Genomic DNA, 12,489 nt, shown 5'->3' on the forward strand with positions numbered 1-12,489 from the left:
TTGCGTGGTCTTGGGCAAGTCCTTAACTTTCTGAACTTCAGTTTTCTCATCTGTAAAGCAGATAGAAACCAGAAAGGAATTCCCCATATCTTGGAAGTTGTGGCTAGCAAACCTTCAGTTGGGGTCTGTTGAATATATGACCTAATAATGTATTTTTGAAATCTGGTTAGAAGAGCAATCTGAATCCACATAGGGCCCTTCGAAGAATTTTGGAAGAGGGACAGGTGTCCGATTTCCCTAACCCCCCTGGGGAAATGGAGGAACAGTGAAGTCAAAAATACTTGCTGAAGTTGAGTGGATAGATGGTGGAATTAAAATTAGAGTCTAGGTCTTTTTTTAAATCCTCACTTGAGGGTATTTTTTCATCGCAACCTTTTTGGTATACAGGATGTCACTTCAACCAACTGAACCACTAGGTAGAGCACTTTACACTTCACTCCTTGCACTTAATGAGGCTTTATTGCCAACATATTCACTTTTAGGATTGTGCATAGTCTTGATTTATAATCTGAAAACTTGATTATGAATGCTAATTAGACCTATTGTTGAAATGCATAGGTATATAACCAGGTCATTGGCTGGAGGGTAAAATCCAGCACTGCTGTCTGCACTGTTAAAAGATTAACTTAACTGAATTCATACCTTTCAGACAGTTAGACCACATTTTTCTGAGGCTAGCTTCAAGCGAAAAATATTTTTGCAAACAGGTCTTCCCAGTAATGAGTATAAACATTACAAATTCAAAAACCTTAGTACGTATTAATGTTATATCCTAAATAAGGTAGGTCTTAATTGTATCTTAAGCCCCACCTTAACGTAGGTTGGAACTTAATATAAAAGTAGGCTGCATTCAACCAAAGGTGTAATTTATAATCACCTGCTGAGGCATATTTTCCTAAACTCACAAGCTTGGGCCCCGATCTGCACCTGTTAGTTCAGAAACTCCTACCTAGATAATTTTCAAGTGTGTCCCTCTTTAACAACCAGTGGCTTAAGCTGAAGGGATAATTCTAAATAAAACTATGGAGATTTAATAGTAGTAAAAGCTGAGACTTGAAAACTACTCTTAAGAAAAATTAGGTGTGTGATGGTGGTGATTCTCAACACTTCTGTCTTATGACTGCTTCTTTTACTGAAAGAGGAACTAGAGGAACCTAGAACCTGCTAAAAAAAAATGTGAACAGGAAATAGCTAGTATCTTTCTGCCTTTAGGATTCAGAAGGAACCGGGAGAACTCATTTAGGGGGCTAAAATCATTGAAAGAAATTAGAGGACTACCATTTAGTGGCAGTGATAATCAGTATTTATTAAGTTAAACTAAACTTAATAGTAGGTTGAAATATACTTAAAATATGCTGATTTCATACATACATGCAGCTAATAATGTATGAGAATATGATCCTGAGAAAATCCAGGAAAAGGGTTATTTCTGCTATTCAAACACTTATTTATTCAATAGATATTTATTGCTTAAGACCCTAAAAAAATGCTAAGATGAGAAGAACAGGATCTCTTCTGTCAAGAACTTTACACCCAAAGATATAACCAAGAGGTTTCCATATATGATACTCAGTCAGTAGCAAATGAGGTAACTGTTTGCTATGGACTGCTATCTCTTGAATGTTGAGTAGCTTCATTTTTGGTTTTCTTTCCTGCTCAGGCCTTTCCCTTAACTGTATTTTTCCTTTGAGCCTTTTGAAAATTGATGGTTTAGATATTTTATTGTTGATGAGGCTTATCTTTTCTAAACCAAATACAGGGACTAGCTAGATGAGGGAAGCACTTGCCTTGGACTTGAAGATTTGGCTAGCCCAGATTACTTAGTTACCTTTTTAGCATTGTTCTCTGTCTTCTGGGATAAGGATTGGGGGTAGGAGTGGAGGTGGGTGAGAGCTGTCTGGATTGAAGCCTGGTACTGCCTGACTAGACCTGCAACCCTCTCCTCGATTACTCTCCCCTTTTGATCTTTACAAACGGATTTCAAAAGGGTTACCCTTATTTTGCCCTTGGGATGAAGTGAGTAACTTTCCACAGGAAGTGCCTTGTATGTAGAGCTGAACTTCTGCCTTTCGCTTTGTACATCTTTGCCAAACATACTTGAATCAGCAAGGAGAGGTTTGAGTAACTGAAAATAAACTGCCTTAGCTTTTTGGGGAAGATATTTTTGAGAAAATATGTAGTTTTACATCAACAAAGACTTGTGAAGATTAAACTGTGATGAATTGAACAGTTTCAGCGATGTTTTTAGTTAGGCAAAACTAGAATTTTAAAATGTAGACCTTTTATTCCATGACTGGTTTAGAATAATTGTGGTAGTTGGTTAACAGTACTTAGCTGAGTTTCCTAACTCCATAGGTCTGGCATGATGTTTGAAATCTGATTTTCTAAAATAAATCTTTTTCTGTAGGTGTTCTGCTCTGTGAATGAATAATTTCTGAAGAATGAAGATGATTTAATAATTTGGAGAGTTCTTTAATGAACTTTCATAAATGGTAAAAGTATAATTTATTAAAAAAAAAAAAGGAAATTCCCTGGTTAAAAATCTTTAGGTGTGTTTCTTTCTGTGTTCCTTACATCGTCACACATTACTTACTTACTTATTTATATTAAAGCATGTAGAATAAACAAATCTTGTAATATAAATTTCTTACATTGTGTCATTCTGGGAACTCTTGGGTATTTGTTGTAAGGAGAAAGCAAATACTGATGTCATCCAATGAGATCTTCAAAATCAGTACATGGAAGTAAAAAATAACCCTTTACCAATTTGGAATGAGGATGGTAGCCATTATCGTATCACTTAAGGTTCTGTTTTTTATTTTTAACTTTCTTAAAGGCAAGAACTAGACAAGCCTTCAGTCTAGATATTTTATTTATTTATTTATTTATTTATTTATTTATTTATTTATTTATTTATTTATTTATTTATGTTAATCATCAAAGGATATTCCATTGATTTTTTAGAGCAAGTGGAAGGGAGGAACAGAGACAGAGAAACCTCAGTGTGAGAGAGACACATTGGTTGCCTCCTGTATGCGCGCCAATGGGCCAAGGATCGAGCCTTCAACTGAGGTACATGCCCTTGATCAGAATCAAACCTGCGATCCTTCAGTCGATGCTCAATGCTCTATGCTCTCACCACTGAGCATGCTGACAAACACCAGTCTTAATATTTTAAATTCATATTGTTGTCCATTATTCTCTCTTTTGGGAAAGTAATTTGTTTAAGTTTTGGAGCACATTAGGATGCCTTGGCTTGAAAGATCTCAATTGCTTGATGCCGCAACCTTCATGGCGAGTTCAGGATGACTCGCAGGAGGGCTGACGACACAATGAGTACACTATACAAGAAATATGAATTTTGAAGGCATTGGGGGCCCCGGTGGAAACCTCTTGCATGAAGAGGAACACTGAGTCTGGGCCCTGCCCACTTTTATTCACTTTGAAAACACATTTGCCCTTTAGCAATACATACAGGCAGGTCAAAGGTAAAGTTTGGTAAACAATGTAAGGATTATCAGGTCAGGAAATCGCCTCGAGCCATGGCAGTCACAGCAGCAGCAATCTTGTGTTGATTCCAGCCCTGTTGGGATCAAGGTCCATTGGTCTTCCAATGTCATCTTTGCACTTTCATGCAAATGCTTGTTATGCTTTGGCCTCTGGCAGCTTGACATAATCTATGTATGGCTATTAAGATATTTTTATTGATTTCAGAGAGGAAGGGAGAGGGAGAGAGAGCTAGAAACATCAATAAGAGAGTCATTGGCTGCCTCCTACATGCCCTCTACTGGGGATCGAGCTTGCAATTTGGGCATGTGCCTTGACCAGGAATCAAACCGTGACCTCTTGGTTCATTGGTTGATGATCAACCACCACCACACCAGCCAGGCACTAGCCGCATTTTAAGATAGACTAGGATCATAAGTTTAATTCCTAGGGACCAGAGAGTGTTGTCTCATTAATTGGAGCCCAGGCCAGAGGCTGAGTTAGTACAAATACAGTGCTAAGGAAATAGCTCTGTGCTATGCTGTAGTGACCTGGAATAAAACAGTGTGTTCACTAACTATAGCAACCCTATTCTCTTGTTAGTTGCTTAAGGGCGAATGAAGCAATGGTCATAGTCTTTTAAGTAAATGGAGTTTCAACTCAAAAGATACTGAGGAACATAAGAGAATATGTACTGTTTATATGTCATTGTATGATGGGAAAATTGCCTGTTTTATAAAATAAAGCAGCTGAATTAAATTATTCCTTAGGATTCATTCCTGTTGATTAAGAGCATGGCTTTGAAGTGTGACAGCCTTAGGTTCAATAGCTGCCTGTGTGACCTCAAGCAAATTATAACTTTGGGTCTGTTTTTCTCATCTGAAAGAAAAAAAGAAAGAAACAGGGACATTAGTAATGCCTAATTTGCAAGGTGGTGAGTACTAATTAAAATAGCATATATAAAACATTTGGCAGAGTATTGAACATTTAGTGTTACTGTCATTCTCTGATTCTGTGTTCAGATTTCCACTTGACTATTTGAATAAATACTTTTATTTCAGTAAGCACTTTAAAGTTTTTAGAGCATTAAAGAAGAGAATCTTGGACTATTAAAACATATGAGCCAACTTTTCACCCAGGACAGATCCCTGGCAGGTGATTGTCCAGGCTGCTTGAATATGTCCCGGGACTACAGAAATTAACATCACACAGTGTTTCTTTTTGATGTATGCTGTTTCTATGTGTTTATATATTTTTTAAAACAAAATCATTTTTCTAAGGTACATATTTTTAATGAGATGATAATAGTAATTGCCTTTTTCCCTTCATACATTTTACCATCCATGAGTAGTTTTGCAATGTGATTTGTGTTGGCTATGTGTAAATCCATTCTGTGGCTTATTTAACCAATTTCCTATTGTTTGCACATTTATTCATTAAACAAATGCTTTATACCAGTGGTTCTTAACCTTCCTAATGCCGCGACCCTTTAATACAGTTCCTCATGTTGTGGTGACCCCCAATTTCATTGTTACAAATTGAACATAATTAAAGCATAGTGATTAATCACAAAAACAATATATAATTATATATGTGTTTTCCAATGGTCTTAGGCGACCCCTATGAAAGGGTCATTTGATCCCCAAAGGGGTCGCAACCCACAGGTTGAAAACCGCTGTTTTATACATTGCCTGCTGTATGTCAGATACCATTCTAGGAATTGGGTCTTAGTCTTGAATAGGATATATACCAAATACCTAAATTATTTCTGATTTGGGGGGGAGGGAGGAGGTGGGAGGTATTTTGTTGGTTGGTTTTTATGGAAAAGGAAGAAATCACCTGAAATCCCACCAGTCTACAACAGGACCACGTTTTGGTGACCTTGGCATTCATCTCTTTATTTTTTTTTACTACTCCGTAATAACACTGCAATGGAAGTTTCATAGGAAAGTCTTTACAAATATCTTCTAATCACTTAGCCAAATAGGGGCCAGAGGCTGTGTAAATTTTCAAGGCTTTGAGTACTGCCTGCCTGATCTCTAGAAAGGGGGTATCCGCTTGTAACTTAGTATCTGAGGATGCCTATTTCCTAAAACTCTTAGCAAGGTTAATATTTTTCAACCTTTGCCAGTTAGATATGCTTACCTGATTCGTAAAGGAGCTAAAGCAGCAATTGCCAACCTTTTGGACCTCATGGACCGACCACCAGTGGTGCGTGGACCACTGGTTGGCGACTGCTGAACTAAAGCACCCTTCTTGACATCTGCCGTAGTTAAAAACACATTTTACAAGACCTAGTGCTGAAGTCTTCCCTATTGCTTAAGTCTTCCCAAAGATTATGGGCAGCATTCTACTAAGAGATGTCACCACAGTAATTTGAAAAATGAAGAACTTAGCTTTCTAGTAGGTGACTACCACATTCTGATGTACCTTTGCCAAGCCCCTGCTATTCACAATAATTCCCAAATTCTTAAAAAAGACATATTCAACTATTCTCTAATTAGTTCTCTTTATCTAACTTTGAACTATTTGACATGAAGGATTGATGAGAACAGGACCATGTCCCTAGGCAAAGCCTACCTTAGGGTAACTACACCTTCCACAGGTCTGATGTGAGGGTGATGAGAAACTATAACCCTGATTTTACATTTAAAATGAGAGGTTTAGGAAATTGCTCTGGTCAAATATCTGGTGACCTAGAGATGTATCTTGGTCTTGAGAGTTGAGGCCCAAGTTGTTTCCTGTACCAGGTATCTAATGTAAACATAGTCATAGTTACACATTCATTCTGTACCTATTTTGTGAAGGCCTATTATGTGCAAGGAGCTGTCCAAGGTGTTGAGTATTCATGTGTGAATCACGTATATCTTGTCCTCAATGAGATGAGAGGTTATTTTTACTGAGGACATACATTATGCCAACTATGTGCTAAGTAGTGAACAAAGCTTAGTAAGACATGGATCTGCTCTCAAAGAGCTTATAGTCTAGTGGGTATCCTATCTAATAAAAGACAAAAAGGCTAATTGTACCTTCGCTATGCTTCCCATTGGCTAATCAGGGTGATATGCAAATTAACCGCTAACAAAGATGGCGGTTAATTTGCATACTAGGCTCCAAGCTGTGGAGCGAGGCCAAACGTACCCGAAGTCTGCCGAGCAGCGAGGCCTCACGGCCCCGGGATCAGCGGAGCAGCTAAGCCTGATGGATGCGGGAGTTGGGGGGGCGGGGGGGGGGCTCTGGCCGGAGCCCAGCCAGAGCGAAGACCTGGGTCCCGGATGCCAGAGGAAAACTGGTGCCAGCAGCCAAGGGAAGGGAAGGCCTATCGCACGAATCTCTTCATGCAACAGGCCTCTAGTCCTATATAATAAAAGCCTAATATGCTAAGTGTCCAGTCTATTCAACCAGTCAAAGCGTAATATGCTAATGATACACTAAGGCTGCTCAACTGCTCGCTATGACATGCACTGACCACCAGAGGGCAGACGCTCCAACCGGTAGGTTAGCTTGCTGCTGGGGTCCAGCCAATCAGGACTGAGTGAGAAGGGCCGGACATGCCCTAGAGCCCTCCTGTGGTCCCTCCCTGGCTGGCCAACCTCCCACATCCCTCCCAGACCCTGATCGTGCACCAGTAGGGTCCCTCGGCCTGACCTGCACCCTCTTGCAATCCAGGACCCCTTGGGGAATGTTGGAGAGCTGGTTTTAACCCAATCCCGCTCAACATAGGAACTGTCCTCTGGTGGTCAGTGCACTCCCGCAGGGAAAGCACCGCCAGCCATAAGCCAGGCTTATAGCTGGCCTCTTCCGCCTCTGCAGCAGAAGGACATCCCCCGAGGGTTCCCAGACTGTGAGAGGGCACAGACCAGGTTGAACCCCCCCCCCCCACACACACACACACACACACACCCCAGTGCATGAATTTCGTGCACCGGTCCTCTAGTATGTATATAACCAATAGAAATATGAAGTTGAATACTCAGTGCTATGATGAATGTTCCAAGATCCTTTCCTTAAAAGAATTTCTGCATGTGAGACTATACCAGTGTTTCTTTAGCTATTAAAAACTGCTAGGTGTGCCCATCTGGTTGAGCATCGACCTATGAACCAGAGGTCACAGTTTGATTCTCAGGGCACATGCCCGGTTGCAAGCTCTATCCCCACTGTGGGGCATGCAGAAAGCAGCCAATCAATGATTCCCTCTCATCATAGATGTTTCTATTTCTCCCTCTTCCTTTCTCTCTGAAATCAATAAAAATATTTTAAATATATTACAAAAAAACTGCTAGGTGATAAAGGAAAACTCATAGCTGGAAGCCCATTGCAAGTTCTGCATGCAATAATAGAGGCTCAATGATACCTTCTAGGACAAGTTATTTTTTATCTCAGACCTTTCCTTTTTAGGACTGATGAAGCCAATCATATATTTTGTTGTTAAAGTCTTGCAGAAGAGAGAAACCATTCCTAAGGCATGCGTGCCCTTTAAGTCTGATTGAGCCAAATTAGGTTTATATTTTTATGAACCAACTAGACGCTCGGTGCAAGAAATTTGTGCACTGGAGGGGTGTCCCTCAGCCCAGCCTGCACCCTCTCTAATCTGGGACCCCTGGGGTGATGTCTGACTGCAGGATTGGGCCTAAACCAGCAGTCAGACATCCCTCTCACAATCTGGGACTGCTTGCTTCTAACCACTCACCTGCCTGCCTGCCTGATTGCCCCTAACGGCTTCTGCCTGCTGGCCTGATCACCCCCTAACTGCTCCCCTGCTGGCCTGATTGACACCTAACTGCTCCCCTGCCGGCTCGATCGCTCCCAACTGCCCTCCCCTGCTGGCCTGATCGCCCCCAACTGCCCTCTCCTGCCAGCCATCTTGTGGTGGCCATCTTGTGATGACATGAGGGTGCTACGGTCACCGAGGCTTTTATTAGTATAGATAATAGTTGTCAGCAGAATGCCTTATGCTGATTGGCTTAAACAGAACCCCCACTCCCTCTCTTGGATCTATGTGTAATTTAGATATCAGGACAAAACTGGAATTCTGTTAAAAGGAAGAAGAGATAAATGGATAGTGAGTAGGTGTCCAATTTTCCACTAAACCATCTTGTTTTCTTAACAACCAAGTTATCCTGAAAGGTCAAATTGAGTTTAGAGGAGCAATTCCTCATAAAGTTTTGAGAGAAACATATTGATAGAACATTAGTAGTCTGATGCTCAGTTTTCATATAAGAAGATAATCCTGTCCAGAGAACTGTCCTCTGAAGAGCAGTCCTTATAGAAATCCTCAAGGGGCTCTGAATCTGGAGGCATTCAACTGCAAGCACCAGACTACCAGCTGCATCTGGATGTCACATTCCAGGTTTGAGACAATGGCTCACTTTCAAGAATAGAGGCCTGTCTGTTTTTCTGTTCTTTACCCTTCTCATCCTTAAGCATATCATATCTCATGGCTATGGTGACTTCAAGCATTACATCATCACATAACTGTCTTCAAGCCAGGATGAGAGGTAGGCCTCCTTACTGTCTGCCAAGGAGCCTGCTTTTTCCCAGAAGCTCCCCCATGCACTTCCTCATCTCTCACTGGTCACATGCCTACCCTTAAACCTGTTGCCATCCAGGAGAAAGGGATCTCATGCTTGGCTTTGACCAGTCTTATTTCAGGCCCTGGCAACTGGGGGAGAAGCCCACCTTCCTTAACATATTGCCAGAGCAAAATCAGACTTCCATAAATTAAGGAAATTAAGGTTGCTATAGGAAAGGCAACAAGTAGTGTCTGCCTAAGACCAACTTGGCAGTATGTGTCCAAAGCCTCTGTTCTATTTTAACATCTATATTAGGAAAGCATTAATCTCAAGCGCAGTGTATCTCAAATTCTGTGTGGTGAGGAATCAGCTTTGATGGTTTCAATTCACAGACTGATATTAGGAAAGTGAAATTTAAAAAAAAGACACTACATGGGCCCCACGTTTTTATTAAACTCAAAGGCCACAAGTTTCTCTGTCAAATTGCTATAAAAGTGCCTAAGTACTATTAATTTCTGTTCTCATCTCATCATGGACCAGTAACAGTTCGCAGCTCACTGGTTCACAACCCCACCTGGCAAGGCACCGCGCTGACTTCACCCTCTGGCCCCTGCTGGCCTCTCCTGCCTGCCTTTGATTCACCTACAGCAAGCTGTTCTCTGTTACCAGAATGCCTTGTGTTTTTGTTTTACTTCTGGACTTGACTTCACGTTCTGTTCTCCCTTCCTGGAATGCCTTACCCTGGCTGGGGAACACCTACTCATCTTTTTAGACCAGCTTAAATGTCACCTTCCTTTCGATCTTTGCTCCCCTGTCAGTGCTTCCTTTGAGTCCCGAATGTGCTTATTTTATTGGATTGTTGTTATTCCTAGGTCAGCCGCCCTCACCAGATCAAAAGTTCCCTGAAGGTGATAATTGTCTTGCTCATATTTCTATCTCCTGTTCTTGGAGCACATACTTTGCCCTAAATAAATCCTTATTGATAATTGAGTCCACTCAACAAATAATGTTTCTCTCTTGTTATTCTCCCCCAAATATTTTCTACTGTGCTTCTGCCTGCATGTTTGTGGATTTCCTTATAAGAACACACCATTGTGACACAAATTTTTCTTTTGTCTTCCATCAAGTCTGGGTTTAAAAACAAGATACAACTTTCCATTGTCTATTCCCATCATGGGTCCTAACCTCTATGCATCAACGTCGCTGCCTCGCAGACAGTGTGTGGGGTTTCTGAGCCCACAGTGCACTCCAGCAGCATCGCATGTTCCTGTAGCAACACGTATAAATTCCCAAAAGTACCTACCAAGGTGGTACAGCACAGAGAACATACAATTTAGAGTCACAGTCCTTGCTCAGATACTAGCTCTGTGGCCTTGGGCAAGTTCCTTAGCTTCTCTGAACCCGTTTCTTCCACTTAAAAAAAAAATGTATGCGGTGATATGAGGAAACAATAATTGCTTGATAAATGTTAGTCCCCTCTGCTCAGATGGGCACATGTGTGGATTGATAAGGAACGCAGGCTGAGAACAGTAGCCAATGGGTTTGCCTGTCTCTTTAACATGTTGGGGCCAGCCTGTGCTTCAGGCTTGCTGAGAAAAATGACCGGCTTTGAAATTCTATCTTGGGCAGAGCATTGGTCACTTCTCTGTTCCTGTGCTTCTGATTTCCTTTCTCACAGCTGGCAGGGACTACGACATTGGCAGCTCAAGGGGTGCATGACTAAGGCGGAGGGAGGAGCAGCTGCTGCCTGTTAGAAAGTGGGTGGTTGGGGTGGGAGGCAGGCTTACAAGCAGCATATGGAAATTCCCCCAACTCCACCACTCCAATGACATCACGGATCTAAACCATTGCTGCGAGAGGGGCTCCAGGGCAGGCCTCTCCTCCAGGCATTCCAGCTCTTCTCCTTTACCACTGATTTTCCACCCTCTTGGCTTTAGAAGGGAGTATTGGAATATGATGCACATTTGTTGATTTTAATTAAATAAGAAAAAAACTGATGTCCTTCAACATGCCGTGCATTTCCACACTTCTGTGCCTCACTTTTGTTGTTCTCATTACTAGAAACACTTCTCCCTCTACTTTACAGATGGGTTCCCTCAATATTTCCAGTACCCATCTGGCACCATACAGAGTTATTATAATACTAGAGACCCAGTTCACGAAATTCATGCACTTGGGGGGGCAGGGGCTCAACCCCACCTGCACCCTCTTGCAGTCTAGGAGCCCTCGGGGGATGTCCAACTGATGGCTTAGGCCCGCAGTTGGCCATCCTTATCACTGCCGTGGAGGTGGGAGAGGCTCCCGCCACAGCCACTGTGCTCACCAGCCGTGAGTCCGGCTTCTGCCCCCTGCTGGTCAGTGTGCGTCATAGCGGCCGGTTGTTCCACTCTTCAGTCGATTTGCATATTAGCCTTTTATTATACAGTACTAGAGGCCCGGTGCACAAAAATTTGTGCACTCGGGGGGGAGGGGAGGAGTCCCTCAGCCCGGCCTGTGCCCTCTCACAGTCTGGGACCCCTCGGGAGATAACGACCTGCTGGCTTAGGCCTGCTCCCGGGTGGCAGAGGGCAGGCCCAATCCCTAGGTGCAGCCCCTGGTCGGGCTCAGAGCAGGGCCGATTGGGGAGTTGGGGCGCCGCACCCTGTCATGCACAGAGCAGGGCAGATTGGGAGGTTGCGATGCCACCCTCAGTCACGCTCAGGGTAGGGCCGATCAGGGGGTTGGGGTGCCGCCACTCTCACACTCAGGGCAGGGCCGATGGGGAGGTTATGGCTCTACCCCGTCACACACAGAGCAGGGCCCGTGGTGTGGGGGGGTTGGGGCGCCTCACCCTGTCACACACAGAGCTGCAGGGCGATCAGGGGGTTGGGGACCTCCCCTCTATCAGGCACAGAGCAGGGCCGATCAGGGGGTTGAGGCGCCTTCCCCTGTCAGGAACAGAGCAGGGCCGATAGGGAGGTTGTGGCCCCGCCCCCTGTCACACACAGAGCCGCAGGGCGATCAGGGGGTTTGGGCGCTGCCCCCTGTCACGCTGATCCCGGTGCCGGGAGGCCTCGCGGCTCCGCTGATCCCAGTGCTGGGAGGCATATTACCCTTTTACTATATAGGATAGAGGCCTGGTGCATGGGTGGGAGCTGGCTGGTTTGCCCTGAAGGGTGTCCTGGATCAGGGTGGGGGTCCCCACTGGGGTGCCTGGCCAGCCTGGATGAGGGGATGATGGCTGTTTGCAGCTGGTCACACCCTTCAGGGTGGGTGTCCCCACTGGGGTCCCTGGCCAGCCTGGATGAGGGGATGATGGCTGTTTGCAGCTGGTCACACACCCTTCAGGGTGGGGGTCCCCACTGGGGTGCCTGGCCAGTCTGGGTGAGGGGCTGTGGGTTGTTTTCAGGCTGGGACTGAAGCTCCCAACTGCTCCTTTTTTTCTTTTTTCTTTTTTATTCTGGGCCAGCTTTAGCCTGGCTCCAGCTCTGAGGCCTCAGCTGCTGAAAGC

General features: G+C 43.7%; 1 protein-coding gene across 3 annotated transcripts in view; it reads left to right on the plus strand.

Annotated features, from left to right (window-relative positions):
- Nucleotides 1-12,489, plus strand: part of LOC132230381 (cytochrome c oxidase copper chaperone) — a 29,405-nt gene that overhangs the window by 6,004 nt on the left and 10,912 nt on the right. For 2 of the 3 annotated variants that reach the window (XM_059687749.1, XM_059687748.1), the window contains exon 3: nucleotides 2,408-2,527. The exons of the other annotated variant lie outside the window; for it this stretch is intronic. The gene's annotated coding sequence lies outside the window, so the exon portion shown is untranslated. Of the gene's footprint in view, nucleotides 1-2,407; nucleotides 2,528-12,489 lie in introns of those variants that run through there. 3 annotated transcript variants of the gene reach the window in all.

The sequence above is a fragment of the Myotis daubentonii genome, chromosome 3, assembly GCF_963259705.1.
Source record: "Myotis daubentonii chromosome 3, mMyoDau2.1, whole genome shotgun sequence".
Classification (NCBI taxonomy): domain Eukaryota; kingdom Metazoa; phylum Chordata; class Mammalia; order Chiroptera; family Vespertilionidae; genus Myotis; species Myotis daubentonii.